General features: G+C 40.2%; 1 protein-coding gene across 1 annotated transcript in view; it reads left to right on the top strand.

The window, feature by feature from the left end:
* SV2C (synaptic vesicle glycoprotein 2C) overlaps positions 1-23,023 on the top strand; it is a 375,875-nt gene that overhangs the window by 80,939 nt on the left and 271,913 nt on the right. The window lies entirely within an intron of this gene.

The raw sequence follows: 23,023 nt of genomic DNA, 5'->3' as shown, positions 1-23,023 counted from the left end.
GCCAGGTTGCTCTTCATTTCCTCTCTCTAATATTATTTTTTCTTTAGAGAGTTGTTTTCAGATTTTTTTCTCTCTCTCTTGAAGGAAGGATGGCTAATCACAAAATAAGAAATGTGAAGACCATCTACTGAATACAGAGAAAGACCTATAGTTGTTTCATGCCTTAGAGCTGACAAGAGAAAAAATGGAATTTAATCTCTTCATCAACTTCTGTTAATTCATAATTTTCTCTGTAATTAGATCGGAATGAGCTGTGCAGGGAGGATGCAGCCTGCATAACAATACCAGGCTTTCAGATAGATTCCAATCTCAGCGGTTCTTCCTGGGGGCTTCCCGAAGAGAACACACAACAAAACATCTGGATCAATTGGACAATACCATGCCTTTTTTTTTTTTAACTTAAAATCCATTCCCAAATCTCATTCAATGGGCCTTTCTTAATATTTGAGATAAAGTCCAGTAAGTTCTTAGGGAATAAAATTATCTATTTATCAGGAACTTAAATAAGAAAAATTAATACAATCAGTAGATACCTAGGAAGTATTTGATAAAAATCCCAAATATGTTTCCAGTTTAAAACTTAAGAAATACAATACTTTTTTCGATTTGAAAAAGCAGCTCTTTGCTCAAACAGCAGCTATATTGCACTCAGTGGGGAAACACTAGAAGCATTTCCATTAATTTCAGAAACAAGTCAAGGATGCTGGCTGGAAGTCATTATCATTTAACCCGATCACAGCAATTCTGGGCAATGCAATAAAACGGAAACAGCAGTGATAGGAATGGGTGTTAGAATGGAGAAGGAAATTATTTAGAGTCTGAACATATTTTGCATAAATAACAAATAGAGATTATTTACTAAACCCAAGAAAATCTACCAAAATTATTAGTCATTGTCTTCTGTTCTGTCAATGAGCAGACCCACATCATGCTTGGTAGCCTGAAGGGGAGCCTCACTCAGAAAACAGCCATCCATAAGGAACGCTTCTGCCAGCACACCTATCAACACATACCTCCATGCCTTTTATAACTGGTGTACTGCCCTTGCTTTTGCCCATGGCCATTCTCTTCACTTGTGCACTGGCCCTTCTCCTTCTCATGTAGTTACGAACATCACTCTTGTACTTATTCCCTCTCTGTAACATTACCGGATTACTCCTCTACTGGATCATTGCCATTAGCATCCAAACATTCTTCAGTATCTTTGATCTTAAAAAGCCATCCCTTGGCCTGACATCACCCTCCAGCTACTACCCTACTGTTTTACTCCCCTTTCCAGCAAAACTCCTTATAAGAATTCTCCTTACCCACCTTTCACACTTCTTGGCCTCCCGTTACTTCTTGAATCCATGCCCATCAAGCTTTTGCCCCCTACATCTTCACTGAAATAGCTTTTGCTGAGGTGACCATTGACCCCCATGTTGCCATGATGTAGGGGTCAGTTCTTAGTCCTACTCTTACTCCATCTTTCAGTAGCATCAGACTCAGCTGCCACTCTCTCCTATTGAAATGATTTCTTCACTTAGGCTATGTGACACCCTTTCATTGATTTTCCTCCTGCCTCATTAGCTGTACATTTAGCTCTTTTTTGTGGGATGTTCCTTACTTCCTGTTCTCTAAATATTAGAGTGTCTCAGGGTCATTTCTATGAAAAAAGTTTATGTGATTATGAGGGCTGGCTAGGCAAATCCACAATCCATAAGGCAGGCTATTAGAAAGGCAGGCTGGGACTCTTGGGCTAGAACTGAAGTTAGAATCCTCAGGTAGGATTTCTTCTTCAGGGAAGGAAGCCTTAGTTCTACTCTTCAGGCTTTTCAAATGATTGGATCAGGCCCACCCAGATTATCCAGGATAATCTTCCTTCTTTAAAGTAAATTGATTATCTACAAAATACCTTCAGAAAAACACCTAGGCTAGTGTTTGGTTGATTAACTGGGGACAATCATCTAGCCAAGCTGACACATAAAAGTGACCATCATACTCACAGTCATTACCTCTTCAAGTGGCAGAATTGACTTTTGAACCTAGGTCAACCTAATCCCAAAGCCAGTGCCCACTTCAGGATATCATCTTATCCAATATTCTAACAAGGGCCTGCCTCTTAAAATTGTCCTCACTTAAAATAGTCCTCGCTATTACCAGAAATATGCAAATATAATTTGCTTAACCATTTTTCAGAAATGGGGAAAGGTGTTCTTGCTCTGGGTGGAGGTTAGAGAAGAGTGCATTTCAGCCATAAACTTCAGTAGTCCTTTGGTTTGGTGATACTAAATTTGCTTAGTAGAGATTGTTTGGGGGCTCACAAAGAAGATAGAGAATGATCAATAAAGGGCAATAGTGAAATAGGTGCATTTATAGTATTTAATAAGACTGCTTAAGAACAGTTTATTGTTAGGTTTAGAAATACTATCTTTACAATACTATTTAAAATATGAATCTGAAGACTCTCAGAATAAAGGGCTTATTAAGTAAATGAAAACTTGAGTCTGTCCTGTTTACTCTTGTTGAATTCATTCTAAATTAAAGTTTTACAATACATGACATTTAAAGAAGTAACTCTAATGTTTTATTTACTGAAGTCAGTTGTGGTATGCTGAATAATGGCGTCCAAAAGATGTTCAGGTACTAAATTCTTGGAACCTGTGAATGTTATCTGGCAAAAAAAACTTAGCATATGTACTCAGTCTAGGCTCTTGGAATGGAGAGTCTCCTGGGTCACCCAAGTGAGCCCAGTGAAATCACAGCAGTCTTTACAAGGCCCTGGAGGAAACAGTGTGATATGTCCGCAGAGGCCGCAGTGGTGGGATTTGGAGGTAGAGAAGAGTCACAAGCTAAGGAATATAAGAGGCCAGTTAGAAGGTGAAGAAGGCAAGGGACCAGGTCGTCCCTTTAGTACCTTCAGAAGGAAACAGCCCTGTCAACACCTTGCTGTTAGCCCTGTGAAACTGAGTTTGAACTTTTGACCTCCAGAACTTTAAGGGAGTAAATCTGTGTTGTTTTAAAGCCACTAAGTTTGTGGTAATTTGTTAGGGCATTAATGGGAAACTAATTTATCAGTAGAGTAAGTGCTGGTTAATTGTTCTCAGCTTGATGACAGTTAGAGGACAATCCTTTAATGGCAGGTGACAAATACTTTTGGTTGGCTAACACAGCTTCCATCCATAACCTCTTTCTCCCTAGCTGGAGATGGCTTTGTTGGGAGAGCATTCTCTGTGGGCCTCTTGCATCTCTTCATGTCTGAGTTTGTGTTGGACTTTGACTTTAAGAATATTTGTATAGTGAAGATTCTTGGTGGGTAGAGACTGTGTCTACCTCTGAGGCAGAGGGTGGGATAATAAAGATAAGGTTCTTCTCTGGGGCAGAGGTTGGGCATGTTTGCCAAACATCCCTCTCAAAGTCAGGGCCTCACTAATAAGCTCAGGGTTTCTCACTTGAGACACAAACCTGCCTTGTTCTCAGCATTAACCTGGAGCTGCCTCTACGTTGCCCTTGTGGGACTCCGAATGGGTGGGGTCAGGGGCAGTCATGGAAACATCAAGTTCACGCTGCCCGCTGTGCTGTGCGCAATCAAGTCCTTTGTTCTCTGTCCCAGGAGCCTTAGACCTTCTGTAGACTAACTGGTCAGCTTTCAAGTAAGGTAAAAATCTGTTCGCCCAGTTCTTGAAGTCCTTTGGCTGGAGGTAGCCATGTAGCATAGTTTGGCTTGTGAGATGTAAATACAAGTCTGCTGAGGGTGCAGCTAAAGACACTTTCTTGATTATTCCATCAGTCTGCTTTCTTCTACTTATCACTCAGTTACGATGCCTGAAGATGCACCATCTCCTTTGTAACCATGAAGTCAAAAGCCAAAACATTAAACATGATAGAGCAAAAAGTCAGAGTCTAGATGCCTGATGCAGTCTTTGAATAAGAAAACCAACCATGGACAGCCTACTTCCAGATTTTTATGTGCGAAAAAGAAACTCCTATCTGTTTGTTCTCATGTTGAGCAGACATTCTGCTACTTGTAGCGGATGGCATCTCTGATTAAAAGTGAAAGATTTAGGGGTGCCTGGGTGGCACAGCGATTGGGCCTCTGCCTTTGGCTCAGGGCGTGATCCCGGCGTTATGGGATCGAGCCCCACATCAGGCTCCTCCGCTGTGAGCCTGCTTCTTCCTCTCCCACTCCCCCTGCTTGTGTTCCCTCTCTCGCTGGCTGTCTCTATCTCTGTCGAATAAATACATAAAATCTTTAAAAAAAAAAAGTGAAAGATTTAGTTCTAAGAGAAATATTTTATTGGGGCTGTATTCATTTTTTCTAAAAAATAATTTTGTTTTTTAAGGAATCAAGGTAATGTATTTTTGAAAAAGTCAAATAATATTGAAAAGCATAAAAACCAACCACTATTGCAACCCCACTACCACAGATTATCACTAACCCCATCTTGGTGAGACAGCTTCATTAGAATGCTCAGAATGGGCTGGATCTGGGTTTAGGGTGCTGGTTAGAATCTTAACCCCATTATTGATTAGGTGTGACCTCAAGCAAGTTGTTTAATAGTCCACGCATCAGATTTCTGATCTGTAAAATGAATGTTACAATAGCACCTACCTTTTGAGAACTATTGGCTAATGTACATAAAATACTCAGAATCACACACAAAATGTGGTATGGTCAAACTTGCAGACTTTTCTCTGTGAACTCACATGCATGTACACACACACACACACACACACACACACACACACACACGTTTCAATCAAGCTAGAGCCTTACTCTTCAGAAAGGACATTTTCAACTTTGAATGGTTGTAGGTCCTGCTTCTGGGCTCCCAGGGAAGCTACACTTGAACATTTACCAAGGTCAAAGTGACTCAGCAAAACCTCAAAGCATGGGCTCTTTTTCTGCCCCGAGCACACATTGTACATCTGCTTCATTAAAAAAATTAATAAATAGGGAGCATTCCAAACATAAAGGTAAGAAAAAGAAGAAAACCTCCTTGGTTCCCATAAGATTGAGGTCCTACAGCCTTGCACATACTAAAAATAAAAACTGAGGTAATATCTGTAACTTTCTGGAGTGTCTTTCATCATGAACTTTTTTAACTCTATATAAAGAATGTAGATAACCCTGAACCAAATGTTTCTTCCTGAAGCATTCTACTTTGTGAAGATTGTCTGTCCTGGGGAAGCTGTCCTAACTTGGGCTCCAATAAAACTCTTCCCTTTCTCTCTTTTTTTTTTAAATTTTTTATTATGTTATGTTAGTCACCATACAGTACATCATTAGTTTTTTCTTTTTCTATAATTTTTATTTTGTTATATTAGTCACCATACAGTACATCCCCAGTTTTTGATGCAATGTTCCATGATTACATCATTAGTTTTTGATGCAGTGTTCCGTGATTCATTGTTTGCATGTAACATCCAGTGCTCCATGCAATATGTGCCCTCCTTAATACCCATCACTGGCCTATCCCAGTCCCCCACCCCCCTCCTCTCTGAAACCCTCAGTTTGTTTCCCAGAGTCTGTAGTTTCTCGTGGTTCATTCCCCCTTCTGTTTATCCCCTCTTCATTCTTCTCTTTAAAATTTTAAAAAAAGGTTTGTTCATTTTTCATCAACTGTGTACATGCAATATTGTCACTTTTTTTCATGTAACATTATTTTGGAGGCATATTTCCATGCCAATAAATACAAATCAATATAAACCAGCCACTTAGAGTGGTTGTCTGGTATTTCAATATATAAATGCATTTTAATTTATTTTAGCAGCTTTCCATTGATGAGAAATTGTTGCTTTTATTTTAAAGATGCCTCCTATTCTAAACAGTCCTGTGTTGAACATCTTTTTTTGTCGCTTTGCAAATTTGCCTTAGTATTTCCTTGGAATTATTTCTTAGAAATAGAAGTTCTCAGGAGCTCAACTGATGTGAAGAGACAGCTGAGCTGTCAAGTGTTGAAGTTAATTAAGGCAAGAATAAGTTAAAATTAAAGTTGCAGTCAAGGTTTTACTCACTTTCTGCAATAGTTTAAGTCAAAAGCTAGAGCTGGAGGAGGTGCTGATTTGCCATCTTCGATTTTCCCCATAGAACCTATGGGCATTGTCTCACTGCTAAGGGAGCCCTGAACAAAAGTCTCCAGCACTTTTGTAGACTCTGGGATTGTAGGGAACTGGGGAGAAGGAAGGATCAAGAGTGGAAAAGTACTGGGCACTAACCCGGGGTGGGGGGAAGTGTCTTCCAGGTTTCCCCTTCCCCCATGACGAGGTCCTCCAGAGGCACCTGAAGAAGACCTCTGCCCAAGGCCTGAGAGAGAGACCTAGGGATGCAAGTGCAAGGCTTAGATTGCAAATATGCAGTTTGACCTGGGGGGACCTGGGACCTAGACTCCATTTCCCCTCAGACGGTGATGCACAGCTTTGCGCCGAGTCTGGTGTGGGGAGGACAGCCTCCTGGTGAGACCTGTCAGGTAAAGCCTTTGTAATTACCTGTGGTTGAGCCTGAAAAATCACAGATAGGTTTTGAACCAGGAGCCCAACTTCTCATGAATGCTGGATCAAAAGCATGGCGTGAAGGCTTTTACACATGATAACCTTCAGAAATGTGACACTTGGCACTATTACCACAACATCATCCACACTGAAAGTTATTGTTCTCTTAAATATTTGACAATCTGGTAGTTAAACATGGTTTCTCATAGTTTCAGTTACTGTCTACTGGTTATCAGGGAACTGGAACTCCTTTCCATATTCTGGGGCTAGGTCCTTATTTTAATTATTAGAGCTTTAGATCTGGTAGAACAGGACCTATACCACTGTTCTTATTTTGCATTTTTTTTATCTCCTCTTCTCATGTGTTTATTTTTCTAGATGAATTTTGGAACCATTTCATAAAGCTTCTCTTCCTCTTAAACTTCTCTTGGGATTTCAGTTGGGTTTGTTACATCACTAGATGAATTTGTGAAGAAGGGGCTGACATCTGCATAATATTGAGCTTTCCTATCCAGATCATGATCTATACGTCCTATTAGTTTAGGCTGGTTTTTAATGATATAGGGGAGTAAATAATTTCCTTGGTTAAGGAAGAACAATAAGATAGTTAACATAGTTCTTCCATTTTACCTAAGTGGGTGCAGGACAAGCCCTTTTCTATCAGGACCAAAAAACCCATATAAAATGACACATATGTGTATATATGCATATATATATGCATTCATCTTTCTGCATGGTTTTGATAAACATAAGTTTCAGCTATCATGGTTTAGTTAATAACAGCAGTCCCCCAGAACACAGTTCAAATTTTAGTTACCATCGTGTATTAACTATGAGTAATAATAGCATTGAGTGCAAATTCGATTGCCAGCTTTTCAGTCTACAGATCACTCTGTGAATAACACATAAATAAATTGATCAGTGACCAGTTATGTCTCTTCCTTCAGTGTCTGTCCGTGCTTGGTGGCTGCCTGTCTGTTATTCGGTTCAACCCCACACGTCAGAGTAGGCAGTGGTGTTCCCTCCTAATCTCCCAGTAATACACGCATGGGAGGCTTCGTGAGAGGGGATCATCGAAAGAGGTCATTGGCCAATAAAGATGGAAGGGCCCCAAATAATGCTGGAAGTGCTGTCAGAATTGGAGGTAAATGGAATGCCAGAAGGAATCGTCACTGTGGGAATGTTCACACGGCTGCTGTTCAGGAAATGCCAGATCCTCAGCCAGAGGAACAAACCAGACTACGTGAACTGCAGGTGGTAGTGACAGAAAGGATGAACAGGTCTCAGGGGAAGTGACACTGGCAAAAAAAAAAAAAAAAAAAAAAAACCCAAAAACCCTCACATTAAAGGAACTCTCGGAGACATTTCATGGCATTGAAAACACAAAGGATAAAATGTTGAAAGCTGATCCAAACTTAAAGATTAAGGTGATTTGCCACAACATTGGAAAGATGCTTGCTCTGAGTCATAAATTATATGACAAGAAGAAAGTGATCACTGTTTAAGTTACTCTTGAGAAATAGAGAAATGAAATAAATTTAATTCTGTGTTTCTAATGTTTTTAATCAAAATGTATGGAATTCTGCCATTTTTCTACTTCTATGTACATTTATTATGAAGAGCAAGAGCTTTTTCTAAAAGATTTATTTGTTTATTTTAGGGGAAGAAAGAGCATGTGAGCAAAAGGAGGGGCAGAAGGAGAGGAAGAGAAAGAGAAAGAGAAAGAAGCAGACTCCCTGCTGAACGCGGAGCCCCACAGGGCTTGATCTCACGTGCCTGAGATCATGACCTGAGCTGAAATCAAGAGTTGGATGCTTAACTGAATGAGCCACCCAAGTGCCCCTATGGACAGGAAGAACTTTTAATGCTTCAATAATATACATGGAAAAACTCAGCTTTTCCCTTCTCTGTAAGGAAGAACCCAGTTCTTCCCTTCTGTGAGTTTCTCCCCTATGTATTTCCTTCAGTACTCACACAAAACACTTTACTTCTGATACTTCTGGTCACCAAATGGGTGGGGGGTTTTCTCCACACCAAGCAATTCTTGATACCACCAGCGAGGTGTCCTACAGTTCAACTCAACTCTAACACCGTATAGCTCGATACAGTGTCAAATTCCACAGGCTAAGGGCTAAATCCCACAAGACTCCTCCCACCGCCCCCCCCCCCACCACACTTCTGATGCCAGTCACAAGCCCAGGTTGTGCTTCTGACCAGCTGGCTGTGAATCACAGATTGCAATGACCTCTTCTTTGGGTTCAATTAATTTGCTAGAACAGCTAACACAACTGAAGGAAACATTTATGTTTAACAGTTTATTAAAGTTTGTGGTAAAGGATACAGATGAACAGCTGGATGAAGAGATACATAGGGCAAGGTGTGGGAACGTTCCGAGTGCAGGAGCTTCTGTGCCCATGGAGTTAGGGTGTATCATCCTCCCACTGGGGGTATGTTCCCCAACCTGGAAGCCCTCCGAACCTCATACTATTCAAATTTTATGAAGGCTTGCTCACCTAGGCATAACCAATTACTAAGTTAGCTTCTAACCCTTCTTCCATCTCTGAAGGTTAGGGAGTGGGGCTGAAAATTCCAAACTTCTGATCAGGCCTTAGTCTTTCTGGTGACCAGTGCCCATCCAGAAGCCCACCCAGAGTTGACTCAGTGGAACAAAAGATGCTCCTAGTGCTCTTATCACTTAGGAGTTTACAAGGGTTTTAGAGCCCTGTGTCAAGGACGGGTCAAAGACCAACTATTAGCAAAAGAGATGCTGCTAGTGCTTTTATCGCTTAGGAAATTATAAGGTTTCAGGAGCTCTGTGCCAGGAACAGGGAGGCAGACACCAAATATATATTTCCTGTTAGGCCACTGATAACATTTTGTGAAGATCACAAAGCAACTGTAATTTTTTCCATTAAGATCATTTTGCATGGTTTCATCCTGTACAGTCATTCTCTGTGATCGGGCACTGCCAAGCAAATTGAGCACAATCTGTACTAAGGAAAACAGAAGGCAGAGTGAGCAAGAATAGTAAGTTGGTTGAAAATACCCAGCTCAGGGGCACCTGGGTGGCTCAGTCGGTTAAGCATCTGCCTTCAGCTCAGGTCATGATCCCAGGGTCCTGGGATCAAGCCCACTTCAGGCTCCTTGCTCGGCGAAGAGCTTGCTTCTTCTTCTGCCTGCCACTCCCCCTGCTTGTGCTTGCTCTCTCTCACTGTCTCTGACAAATAAATACATAAAATCTTAAAAAGAGAAAGGAAGGAAGGAAGGAAGGAAGGAAGGAAGGAAGGAAGGAAGGAAGGAAAAGAGAAAGAAAGAAAAGAAAGAAAAAGAAAACCCCAGTTCAGAGCAGATGGCAGAAAAAGGAACGGCTGTTCACCTTGGTGAGAAAACAATGCCCCAGAGACTGACATTGGCCTGGAGGATGAATGTGCTGCTACAGAGCCATGTGGGGACACCGCCACTCAAGAAGTTCCTTCCAGAAATGAAATCACTATGTCAGAGAGTTATCCACACCACCATGTTCACTGCAGCCTTACTCATAATAGCCAGGACATGGAAACAACCTAAGTGTTTATTGACAGATGAATGGATAAAGAAAATGGATATGTATACAATGAAATAGTGAAAAGAAGGTAAAAAGAAGGAAATCCTGCTATTTGTGACAACATGCATGGACCTTGAGGGCATTATGCTAAGTGAAGTAAGCCAGGCACAGAAAGACAAAGACTGTATGGTCTCACTTATATGTTCAATCTAAAAACAAACAAACAAAAAAAAAAAAACCAAAAAGCAAAACGGAACTCCTACTCATAAATACAGAGAACAGATTATGGTGACCCAAGGTTGTGAGGTAGGAGAGATGAAGAAAGGTGGTCAGAAGGTACAAACTTTGGGGCGCCTGGGTTGTCAGTCGGTTAAGTATCTGCCTTCAGCTCAGGTCATGATCCCAGGTCCTGGGATCGAGCCCCACGTCCGACTCCTCGCTCAGTGGGGAGTCTGCTTTTCCCTCTCCCTCTGCCCTTCACCTTGCTCATGTTCTCTCCATTGTTTGCGCTCTCTCTCTCTCTCTCTCAAGTAAATACATAAAGTCTTTTTTAAAAAACAGGTACAAACTTCCAGTTATAAGGCAAATAAATACTAGGGGTACACTGTATGGTGACTGTAGTTAACACTGCCGCATGTCAGAAATTGGCTAAGAAGTGTAAATCCTAAAAGTTCTCATCACTAGGTAATTTTTTTCTTTTGTAGCTCTATGAGATAACGGATGTTATCTAAACTTACTGTAATTATTTCTCAGTGTACATAAGTCCACTCAGTATGTTGTGCATCTCAAGCTTATACAGTGTAGTATGTCAATTATGTCTCAAAAAACCTGAAAGAAAAAAAAAAAGCTTCTTCTCAATGAGCAATTTTTTAAAATACAGTGTTTCTCTAAAGCTGCTTTTAAGAATAGGAGGAATTTCTGGCCCTCGTTGCCTGCGTGTACCTCCTTGTTCCCTTTCCTTCCGGAGTCAAGATTGTCTAGGTCAAAAATGCCCACTGTCTTAGTTGCTGTGTCAGGGAGGGTGATAGCATTTATTCCAGTTCTTTCGTATGAAGTCATCCCGGCCACTTAATCTTCCAGTGCAGTGACACAATCAAACCCTGTCAGCCTAATGGGTTCAGGCACATCTTTCCTGGGCCGACAGCCAGGAATGGATTGATGTGCGGGTTTGAAAGGAGAAAGAAAGCACAAAGAATTTTTCAAGCCAAGGAAGAAACCAGAGAAAGAAAGAAATACAGTTTCTGTCAGTGGCTTTAAGTGAGGATTTTTCCTTAAAATCCCAGTGATGCTCTACAATGCTGTGAGTGATTTATAAGGCCAACAAGGACTGGCTGTGCTTAATGGGGTCATTTGATTTTAATGCCTCAGATGGGTTTGCTGCTATTTTTGGCCCAATAAACGAGTCCACAGTGGTACACATGAGCAAATTTAAAAAGGTAAATCATGTTTGTACTGTGATCAATTTAGAGGGAGAGAGTCCAAAGCAGAAAGCAGGACAGACAGTGAGATGTGAGATATAATCTTAGACGAAATGTGTAACATTCCCTCATCTCTGGCGTAAATGTGCACAAAAGGCAGAGGATCTGTATTTATAGATGTTCTGACTTCAGCCCTAAGATGTAATTTAAGGAACTCAAAGACCTGTCTCATTGGATATACGTCCTTGCTACGTTCCTGGACTTCCTGCCTTTATCTCAACCTCTTAGTCCTTATGGATCTACCTTTGATTAGCAGTATGACCTTGAGCAAACTGTCTTTTCCAGCACAGCCTTTTCACCTATAAAGTGAGAGGATCAAAGGAGAAATCTAAAGTGTCTTTCAGTTCAATGGCTTTGTGACTCTCTGAAGTTCTTCATGAGAAATGTTTTGAATTGGAGGGACAGTTTCTGTCAATAAATTAATTTTTAAATATGAATTAAACCCAGCCTTGATGTACAAAGGATTTAAGGTGACTTGCTTTTACTTTGTTTCTCTGGCTTACATATATGAGGAAGTTTCTTTTCTTCCCAGCCCTGCACATGGCTACCTTCAACTAAAGTAAGGCATGGTCTGGGATTTCAGAGGTTTTCAAGAGTATTTTATATTGCTTCTTTGATTGGCAGCACAGATTAGCACATTACTGAAGCAGTTAAGATTTCCCTATAGAAATGAATGATATTAAAAATATAACATTGTTCATATAATAGCCAGTTAGAAATGCTATAAAATAATTTGTAATGAAATATGAAGAAATACAAACCCTTAAATAAAATAACTTTGCTTATTTTAAGAACTATCGAGCACTGCCTATCTACCCTTTATTTTCATCTCTGATGTAGGAAAAAAACAAGCTTTGACTCACCATAAATATTTTCTTATGATGAGAGTAAATTGGTTATATTCATAGCTTACGTCTGGCTCAAACTCCCAGAGGCTTTAAGACAACTTGACATTAAAAGCTCATACAGGACTTCCAAATTCTTGTTAAATAATGACAGGACTTTTAAGTCCTAATTTTCCATACATCTTCCAAAAGCATGTATATCATTAAGGAGAATAAATGCAATAACCTGTAATTCAAGTCTACAACAATACTAGGAGACAGAAAATAATACAGTTCTCTTCAATTTATATATAGTGGAGAAATGAAAGCACAGCACAGCCAGCTGGTGAGCTATGCCAGAATGATGCATCAGGCCGATACTAGGAGTAGAGGAATGAAGGTAAACTCAAAAAGAAGGTCTCATAGCGAGTGGAGAAACCCTAAAAACACTGTACAGCACTGTGCCAGCTCCTTGTGATCCCCTTGCATTTTATGCCCCTGGAAGTCATGAAAGGAAGGTACTCCACATTAGCTGTGAGGCATCCTTGCTGTAAATGTTTGACCTCAATTGAATTCCAGGAAAGAGAAGAATGTGAAACATGGGATACTCTATAGACAACTGACCTGTACCCTAAAGAGGATTCAACATCGTGAAGAACCAAGGGGAGTAGAAAGATGGTTTTAGATTGGGGGGTGGGGTGGATAATGAGACATAATAACAAACACAACATGGGAGTCCTGCCTGCATCTTGGATGGGTGCGCAGCTACAGAGGCCATGTGACGCAGGAGGGGAGTTGCAGTACAACTGTGTGTGGTGTGATGTTACTGAATGAAAGTTGGTTTTTCAGATGTGGTAATGGTGATGTAGTTGTGTCGGAGAAAGCCCTTGTTCCTGAGAGATGCAAACTGGAGAATTTAGGAGTGAACTGCAGTGAGGTCTGGAGTCTACTTTCAGAGAGTTTGGTAGAAGGGGAGCGCGTCTACATGCACTGAGGGGTGCGGTGGGTAGACCTAGTGTGGGATATACGGCAGTAGCAACCTTTCTGTGGGCTTACAGTTTTTCAAAAGAAAAGAAACTTTCGGGCCTCTTTGTTTAAGCCTTTGGGACATTTAGCTATGTCCTATGCACTTTCTGGTGATGTTTCCCAGGGACCTCTCCCTGTGTGTGTTTATCCTCCCTACGGTAAGCAGAGAGCGCAGGGTGGAGAAGAAAGAGGAAGCTCCTAAAGCCTACAAGTTCCCAGCTGGCACCATACAACTGTCACGTCTGGAGCTTCTCTGGCCTGGTGTTTCTCCAAGTGTGGTCTGTGAACCACTGGTGAGCCTGCATGATATTGGGCAGGAACGCTGGGGGTGGCACTCAAGAGTTGGAATGATAGCAAGTTCCCTGTGATTCTTTGGCACACTCAAGTTTAAGAAGCCTTGACTGTTTCATCAGGGTGCTGTTTCATGCACTGCCGTTCTACCAGATGTGTCGTGTGGCCTCTGACACAGATCTCTGACTCAAATGCATTTAATTCCTAAAAGAATCACAGCTTCCTTCTCTCCTCTTCCTGTACCTGCTGTCATTCCCCCACACGATTATTCAGAACATTGATTGTCATGTTTAAATAGAACAACAGCTTTCTTAACACTGAGTTAAGATTTTATATTAACTAGGAGAAGGACATATTAACCTTATACCATCCACTGCAATTGACAAAACTAGTACCTAGAAGAGATAAGATATGGGACATGTAAGCTTTGATGGGGGTCGAGGAATGGACAGGCAGAAAGATCATACTGGAAGTGTGAAATTGTGTCTGAGCCTGGTGGCACACTAACGTTGGCGCCCTCATCAGCTAGGGCCATGAGTAGGCTCAGTGTTTTGAAAGAGTGCAGCATTTTGAGAGAGCTGAGAGGGAGGAAGAGGTGCCAAAGGTGGGCAGAGGGTCCTGGGAAAATTTGCATACAGACTTTTGGCAGGGAATTATAAAAACGTCTTTTCCAATTCAGGAATGGTTCTTGGAAAGAAGAAAAGTTTTTAGTTCTCTATTTCCAAGTAATTGGGTCCATATAGACACGTTCTGGGTTGTGGATTGTGGTTGTGGCTACTGAAATATCACCCCTTAGCCGTTAGCACTGGAGCTCCTCCTAGTGCAATGCCTCTTCGGGCTCTTGGAAGAGAGCACCACTCCCCCAACCCAATCAGGAGCATGTGGGATTGGAAACCGAATGAAGAGCTAATTAAAGGTACAATACCATTTCCATAATTTCTGCTGCTCACTTAGGACAGGTGAGTTCCACTGGGAAGAAGAGGAGGGAATGAAGTGGATATGGGGTGTCTTCGGGGGTTAATGAAAGTTCTACACTTGATTGTGGTGGTAGATCTACAATCCTGTGAACATACTAAAAAAACATTTAAAGGGGTGAATTGTATGGTATGTAAATTGTATCTCAGTGAAGCTGTAACATAATTTTAAAAGTCACCAGAAACATATCTAGGAGCGCAAAGAACAGAAAATTCTTTGTGAATTATAATGTGACTCTCTGGCCAAACATGGACAGCTATGCATCAGATAAGCTAAGGACACATTGTAGGAAGTTTGTCATCCAAGATGAGAAAAAAGTAATTATGAAACTTTTCAAGAAGCATAGATAAAAATGATGAAAGTAAGACCTGTTTCTTTTGCATTACCTACCCATTGCTTCTGTATTTTTTAAGTAGGCAAAGTAACCAGAGGGACTAGAAAGAGGAAGAGAATGTGGGCTATATTTCAGTAAATATTTCATTTATTATTTTTCTTAAGGGTACAGCATATCTCAAGAGCTGACGCTGAGATGATGTGGGTGGATTGAGATAAGTGGGATTGTTCATGTACTGTTATTAAAATAATTGAATTTTCAGAAACAGAAATTCAAAGGCAACCATGACTGTTAGCCTATATCCCTTACTGCCAGTTAATGTTTTAGGGATCTGAAAACCCTCTGTGTTGGTCTGTTTGTGCTTGTAGGGCTCAGAGACAGTAATGTCTTTTCTTTAAGCCTAACACTGAAACACTTTAGGGCTTGGAAGGTGGGAGAAGGGGGTAGAAAAACAACAAAGCATTACTATGAAGTGGGCTTGCAATCCTCAGAAAGTGGAACAAGTATTGAGCAGCCCTAGCTTCATCTGGCTCCCCTCAGTGAAGAGTGGGGGCTATTTGGGGTATGAGGTCTAGGCCTCTTGTGTCAGGATGTCCCATTTCTCACGGCTATGCATGTGGAGCTGAGAGAACTGTGGGTGCCTTGGGAGAAACCAAAGCAAAAGTCAGGCAGACTATTCAAGCTGTTTGCCCATCAGAAGAGGCCAGGCCAAGAGGGAGAAGAATTGGATACATAGGCTCTAGAGAGAAACCACTTAAGACAAGAAGGTTGAATCAGGAGTTGGAAGTGGGGCTAAGAGACCATTTCAGTGGACCAGGTGGGATGAAGAGGGCCAGGAAGGGGAAAGAACTATTAATGGCCCTGCCTAGTCCTTGTTCCATCTCAACTCTTACGAGGGCTGAGTCAAAGAATTATGGAATCTAGTAGTTCATCCACCAGCCAGGCAGTCAGCAAAACCTCCAAGGAGAAGAGTGTTGATGTTTAAGGACCTCCAGAATGGTTGCCAGATCCATTGCTAAACCACCCTTACTACCAAAAAGTTCTTCCTTACATCAAAATGCACAGTTGCTGCAAGTAAAACCCATTTCTGACCTTGGCCATTTATTGGATGGGCATCAACACGCAGCTGGTGAATGTGTGGGAAGCCATAGGCCCGCTAAGGGTTAGTCTCCTCATTTGTAAAATTGGCATAATGATAGGGCCTGCCTTACAGGGTTATTGGAGAGATTGAATGAGCTGAGGTTTATAAAGCATACAGATTAGATTTTGGCACAGGGTATGCATTGCTTTCAGCATCAGAATCAGTCCTAGTGTTAGTGTTTCTCTTGCTCTTAGTACTATTGAGGCCCATATCCTATGCTAATCAAAAAAGGCTGCTATCTGACATATAACAGTATCTGTAAATTTCTTGAAAACACTGCTGACCAAAAAAATGTAGTTACTGGTTTGCTGAGTGCTTAGTGTGTGAGAGGCCTTCTAGTGTGTTTTATTTAGATGATCTCTTTTTTTATAATAATTTTTTATAATGTTATGTTAGTCACCATACAGTATATCCTTAGTTTTTGATGTAGTGTTCCATGATTCATTATTTGTGTATAACACCCAGTGCTCCATGCAATACATGCCCTCCTTAATACCCATCACCAGCCTATCCCAATCCCCCACCTCCCTCCCGTCTGAAGCCCTCAGTTTGTTTCCCAGAGTCCATAGTCTCTCATGGTTCATTCCCCCTTCTGTTTACCCCCCCTTCATTCTTCCCTTCCTTCTCCTACCAGTCTTCCTGCTATTTCTTATGTTCCATAAATGAGTGAAACCATATGATAATTATCTTTCTCTGCTTGACTTATTTCGCTTAGCATTATCTCCTCCAGTCCCATCCATGTTGCTGCAAATGTTGTGTAATCGTTCTTTCTAATGGCTGAGTAATATTCCATAGTATATATGGGCCACATCTTCTTAATCCAGTCATCTGCAACCACAGGAGCACAAGGTCGGTGTTTTGCTCTCACATTGACATTGAGGACACCTTGTTAGGGCCTGAGGAGCACAACCTAAATCTCAAGGTTAGGGCGGTACCAGCAATTCCTTCACTTTCCTTATAATTTGTCATGGGTCTATAGATTTGCCCATTATGATTTCTAAAATCTTCTGGAAGCCATTCATGTTTTTAGTGTATACTGGTCTTTATATTAACAAATTCTCCAAGCCAGTAGGTTTTTGAATAGTGCAGGTTTTTTTCTGACACAGCCTCAGAGGAGCTGAAGACCAAGTGGGTGCCCTTTCCAGTCACACCCTCTGTCTACTCCATTCAGAGCTGTTCCACTTTCATCCGGTTTGTATTTTAGGCTTCTACGTAAGAAAATATCTTTGAAGGGAAAAGAATGTTCTGCTGCTAAAAATATAAATGTTTGAAAACCAAAGCCTTAAACTACTGTTGGTAATACTTGTATTTAATTTTCTCAAAACAGATTGTTCAAATGTGCTCTATTCTCATTTCTTGCATTCTAAGATTTCAGGAATAATTGTCTTGTTTCTGCTATATATATCCTCCATGGTTTCCTGGATTTATAGTAATTTCTGTATTAGGCATGTTGATTTTTCCCAACGAATATGCTTTCCCTCTGATAATATCATGTACTTCTATGAGGGCTCCTTACCCAGCCTTGGCTGGTCATGCATCCCGTCCCATAGGCAAACTCACTTGTCCAGGAATTGATCTGTAGCTAAAGCAGAACAAATTTGAGTCCTTCCCAAGATCAATATTCACAGCATTAGCTGGTGAATGAAATCACGCAGGGATGAGCAAAGCAGAGAATGGAGGGAAAATCAGAGTCCTGATGAAATGGTTGAGCTCCTGGATCCAGCTGGACCTGAAACCCTGTGCATATCTGGATTCTCCCATTTAAATGAGCCAAGACTTTACGTCTTCCTGGATGTCTTCCAAGATTAACCCAATTGATCTTGACTGCTGTATCTGTTCTTGCCTGGGATTTAAGGCTTTGCACATTACTTATCTGTGCATGTTGAGAATGCTATTATAAAAAAACTGTCCTTAAGTTATTCCAGATGTAGACCTTATCTGTTTCCTCAGCCGGGAAGCAAGCTCCTCAAAGAGCCTCTGTAGCCTCTGAGTGAGTCTTAATTATTGAGCCTTAAACTTTTCTAGAGGGTAGTAATGCTTTTTGTTTAGGGAAATCTGAACATTTTGCCTTTTTTTTCCTCTTTTTTTTTAAGAGAGAGAAAGAGTGTACACGTGCTCAAGTGAGAGGGGTGGGGCAGAGGGAGAGAGAGGGAAAGAATCTCAAGTAAGCTCCACACTCGGTGTGGATCCCAACACGGGGCTTGATCTCGCAACCCTGAGGTCATGACCTGAGCCAAAATCAAAACTTGGACGCTTAACTGACTGAGCCATCCAGGCACCCCATTGCCTTTTTATAATACAAACAGTGACAGTCAGCTTTTGAAAACTCTGTCCAGTGGACAGCCTCATGGATGCATGTGTTGTAACCATGTCCTCAGTTCTGATCTATACCATTTGCCTTCACATATGTATAGTTTTCATTATTTGTTTTTGTCCACCAGCTCCTTTAACCTGCTTTCAGTGGGAGATGCTATATAAGAAGGCAAAATGTTTTTGTCTTTTAATTCCAGTATAGTTAACATTCAGTGTTACATTAGTTTCAGGTTCACACTATAGTGATTCAACAATTCTATAAGTTATTCAGTGCTCATCATGATAAGTGTATTCTTTATCTCCTATTTCACTCATCCCCTCACCCACCTCCCCTCTAGTAACCATCAGTTTTCTCTAATTAAGAGTCTGTTTTTTGGCTTGTCTCCTTTTCCTTTGTTCATTTGTTTTGTTTCTTTTTTTATAATAATTTTTTATTATTTTAGTCACCATACAGTACATCCCTAGTTTTTGATGTAAAGTTCCATGATTCATTACTTGCGTATAACACCCAGTGCACCATGCAATATGTGCCCTCCTTAATACCCATCACCAGCCTATCCCATTCCCCCACCCCCCCTCCCCTCTGAAGCCCTCAGTTTGTTTCCCAGAGTCCATAGTCTCTCATGGTTCATTCCCCCTTCTGTTTACCCCCCCTTTCTTCTTCCCTTTCTTCTCCTACTGATCTTCCTACTTCTTATGCTCCATAAATGAGTGAAACCATATGATAATTGTCTTTCTCTGCTTGACTTATTTTGCTTAGCATTATCTCCTCCAGTGCCGTCCATGTTGCAGCAAATGTTGAGAACTCGTTCTTCATGATAGCTGAGTAATATTCCATTGTATATATGGACCACATCTTCTTAATCCAGTCATCTGTTGAAGGGCATCTCGGCTCCTTCCACGATTTAGCTATTGTGGACAATGCTGCTATGAACATTGGGGTGCATATGGCCCTTCTCTTCACTATGTCTGTATCTTTGGGGTAAATACCCAGTAGTGCAATTGCTGGATCATAGGGTAGCTCAATTTTTAAATTTTTAAGGGACCTCCACACTGTTTTCCAAAGTAGCTGTACCAACTTGCATTCCCACCAACAATGTAGGAGGGATCCCCTTTCTCCACATCCTCTCCAACAACTGTTTCCTGCCTTGTCAATTTTTGCCATTCTAACTGGCATAAGGTGGTATCTCAATGTGGTTTTGATTTGAATTTCCCTGATGGCTAATGATTTTGAACATTTTTTCATGTGTCTGTTAGCCGTTTGTATGTCTTCATTGGAAAAGTGTCCATAACTTCTGCCTGTTTTTTGATTCGATTATTCGTTTCTCATATATTGAGTTTGAGAAATTCTTTGTAGATCTTGGATACCAGTCTTTTATCTGTAGTGTCCTTTGCAAATATCTTCTCCCATTCCGTGGGCTGCCTGTTAGTTTTTTTGACTGTTTCCTTGGCTGTGCAGAAGCTTTTTATCTTGATGAAGTCCCACAAGCTCATTTTTTCTTTTGTTTCTCTTGCCTTTGGAGATGTGTCATGAAAAAAGTTGCTGTGGCCGATGTCAAAGAGGTTGCTGCTGATGTTCTCCTCTAGGATTTTGATGGATTCCTGTCTCACATTGAGGTCTTTCATCCATTTGGAGTTTATTTTTGTGTATGGTGTGAGAGAGTGGTCACGTTTCATTCTTTTGCATGTAGCTGTCCAATTTTCCCAGCACCATTTATTGAAGAGAGTGTCTTTTTTCCACTGGATGTTTTTTCCTGCTTTGTCAAAGATTAGTTGCCCAAAGAGCCGAGGGTCCATTTCTGGGTTCTCTGTTCTGTTCCATTGGTCTGTGTGTCTGTTTTTGTGCCAGTACCATGCTGTCTTTGTGATCACAGCTTTGTAGTATAGCTTGAAATCTGGCAACGTAAAGGATCTATATTCTAGAAACTACAAATCACTCTTGAAAGACATTGAAGAAGACACACAAAAAAAGGAAAAATATTCCATGCTCATGGATCGGAAGAATTAACATAGTTATTAAAATGTCTATGCTACCCAGAGCAATCTACACTTTCAATGCCATCCCGATCAAAATACCAATGACATTTTTCAAAGAACTGGAACAAACAGCCCTTAAATTTGTGTGGAACCAGAAAAGGCCCCAAATCGCCAAGGAATTGTTGAAAAGGAAAAACAAAGCTGGGGGCATTATTTGTTTTGTTTCTTAAATTCCACGTAAGAGTGAAATCATATAGTATTTGTCTTTTTTTGACTGACTGACTTCACTTAGCATTATACTCTGTAGATCTATCCATGTTGTTGCAGATGACAAGATCTCATTCTTTTTTATGGCTGAGTCATATTCCATTGTATTTATATATACCACATCTTCTTTATCCATTTTTCCATTAGTGGAATGTTGGGCTGCTTCCATAATTTGGCTATCGTAAATAATGCTGCAATAAACATAGGGGTGCATATGTCATGTTTTCATATTTTGGGGGTATATACGTAGTATTGAAATTACTGGATTATATGATAATTCTAATTTTGATTTTTTGACAAACCTCCGTACTGTATTTCACAGTGGCTGTATCAGTTTGCATTCCCACCAATAGTGCATGAGACTTCCTTTTTCCCCATATCTTTGCCCATACTTGCTGTTTCTTGTGTTTTTAATTCTAGCAATCCTGGCAGGCGTGAGGTTATATCTCACTGTGATTTTGATTTGCATTTCCCTGATGATTAGTGATGTTGAGCATCTTTTTATGTCGGTTGGCCATCTGTGTGTCTTTGGAGAAATACCTGTTTATGTCTTCTGACCATTTTTTAGTTGGATTATTTGTTTTTTGGTGTTGAGTTGTATAAATTTTTTATATGTTTTGGATGCCAACCCTTTATCAATTATGTCATTTGCAAATATCTTCTCTAATTCAGTAGGTTGTCTTTTAGTTTTGTTGACTATTTCCTTTGTTGGGCAAAAGCTTTTTATTTTGATGTAGTCCCAATAGTTTATTTTGCTTTTGTTTTCCTTGCCTCAGGAGACATATCTAGAAAAAGGTTTCTATGACCAGTGTCAGAGAAATTACTGCCTGTGCTCTCCTCTAGCATTTTTATAGTTTTAGGTTTCACATTTTGGTCCTTAATCCATTTTGAGTTTATTTGTGATGTGGTATAACAAGTGGTCCAGTTTCCTGGTTGCATGCAACTGTTGCATGCAACTGTCTAGTTTTCCCAACACCATTTATTGAAGAGACTGTCTCCTTTCCATTGTATATTCTTGTCTCCTTTGTCAAAGATTAATTGACCATATAATCATGGGTTTACTTCTGGGCTTTCTGTTCTGTTGATCACCGTGTCTGTTTTTGTGCCAGTACCATACTGTTTTGATTGCTATAGCTTGGTAGTATAACTTGAAATCTGGGGTTGTGATATCACCACATGTTTTTCTTTCTCAAGATTGCTTTGGCTATTCAGGATCTTTTGTAGTTCCCTACAAATTTTAGGATTGTTTGTTTTAGTTCTGTGAAAAATGCTATTGGTATTTTGATAGGGATTGCATTATATCTGTAGATTTCATTTCTGGTAATCAGTCTGTTCAAGTTTTCTATTTCTTCCTGCTTCAGTATTGGGAGGTTATATGTTTCCAGGAATTTATCCATTTCTAGGTTTTCCAGTTTGTTAGCATATAATTTTTAATAATATTCTCTCATAATCCTTTGTTCTTCTGTGGCATCAGTTGTTATTTCTCCTCTTTCATTTCTGATTCTGTTTATTTGAGTTCTCTTTGTCTCTTTCTCTCTCTCTCTCTTTTTTAGTTTCTGTTTCATTTATTTCTGTTCTGATCTTTATTTTTTCCTTCCTTCTATTGGTTTGGGGGTTTTGTTTTGTTTTTTTTTTTTCCCCCAGCTCCTTTTGGTGTAAGGGGAGGTTGTTTATTAGATATTTTTTGCTTCTTGAAGTAACCCTGTAATGCTATAAACTTTCCTTTTAAAATCACTTTTGCTGCACCCCAAGGATATTGGACTGTTGTGTTTCATTTTCATTTGTCTCCATGTATTTTTTGATTCCCTCTTTGATTTCTTGGTTGACCCGTTCATTGTTTATAGCATGATATTTAACCTCCATCTATTTGTGCTCTTTCCAGATTTTTTCTTCTGGTTAGTTTTTAGTTTCATTGCATTGTGGTCAGAAAAATACATGCTATGGCTTCAGTCTTTTTAAATTTATTGAGACTTATTTTGAGACCTGCTGTGTGATCTATTCTGGAGAATATTCCACCTGCACTTGAAAACAAGGTGTTTTCTGCTGTTTTTGGATGGAAACTTCTAAATATATCTGTTAGATCCATCTGGGCCAATGTGTCATTCAAGACCACTGTTTTCTTATTAATCTTCTGTTTAGATGATCTATCCTTTGTTGTAAGTGGGGTGTAAAGTCCCCTATTATGATTGTATTACTATCGTTTACTTCCTTTATATTTGTTATTAGTTACTTTGTATATTTGGGTGCTCCCATTTTGGGTGTATAAATATTTACAATTGTTATATCCTCTTGTTGGATTCTTTCCTTTATGATTATGTAGTGTCCTTCTTGGTCCCTTGTTGCAGTTTTTGTTTTTTAAAGTCTACTTTGTCTGATATAAAT

Source organism: Ursus americanus, chromosome 5, assembly GCF_024610735.1.
Source record: "Ursus americanus isolate L20-20 chromosome 5, mUrsAme1.1.p, whole genome shotgun sequence".
Taxonomy (NCBI): domain Eukaryota; kingdom Metazoa; phylum Chordata; class Mammalia; order Carnivora; family Ursidae; genus Ursus; species Ursus americanus.
This window is presented reverse-complemented; position numbering and strand designations above follow the sequence as displayed.